Below are 1,005 nucleotides of genomic sequence, written 5' to 3' on the forward strand. Positions count from 1 at the left end.
TAATATGTTATAATTAGCTTGTATATAGAGATAAAACAAATGTGAGAAATAATGAATTTATTAAATTGTATTGACATTTGACAGAGAAATGAAAATGATATGTGGCGTTCTACATCACATTGCGGCAATTAGCACGATTGCGACGAATTTGCGGTAATTGCAGGCAATTCGGTGACAAGATATCGTGCGAGGGCGAGCTGTAATATATGTGTATTATCGACACGCGCGGAAGAAATGTACGGGCGATAAAATTGCGCAAGTAAACAACATTTGGGAGGCGTTTTTACGCGACCTAATTTCGCAACTGAATTTCGCCGACGTAGTCGTTGCGGACGCAATCGCAATGCGATTCGCATGTCGATAAACAAAATTAATGACGCAATAAATCGGACCCGTTTATCGACTCGACTTATCTCTCTTTTTCCCCATCCCCTTTTCTACCTCGATACCACCGAGTCTCGGTGGTAATAAAAAAAATTACTGATCGTTCATATAAAAAATGGTTGCAAAGGATGGTAGTTGCGATCTATTGAAAAATGGCATCGTGTAATATTTTTCCGCCCGTATCAAAGTGATATGAAGATGTTGTGAAGAATAATGGGAATGAAAAAATGTCGAAGTTCTCAATTGCATTTCAAGACCTCGTTTATATGGAGACATTTCAATGAAATAACATTTCAGACAATGACTGACGACGATTTATTTCAATTTACGATACGCAATATTTCTAAAGAAAATTCTGGAAAGTAGAAATAAAAGATTCACGAAGAAAGGAAACATTTTGAAGACGTCGTAAATCGAAAGTACCGAGCGATTTAATATCAAGCGGATTAAACATTAATTTCTAATCAAGTTTCGACGTCTGATTTACTTTCCATCGTTTCTTTACTTCAAATCACAATGTCGTAGTCTAAAATCATGGCGGAAATCTATCGTTGGAAGTAGAAACGGAGAGAGAGAGAGAGAGAGAGAGAGAGAGAGAGAGAGAGAGAGAGAGAGAGAGAG

This window comes from Atta colombica, unplaced genomic scaffold (assembly GCF_001594045.1).
Source record: "Atta colombica isolate Treedump-2 unplaced genomic scaffold, Acol1.0 scaffold27, whole genome shotgun sequence".
NCBI lineage: Eukaryota > Metazoa > Arthropoda > Insecta > Hymenoptera > Formicidae > Atta > Atta colombica.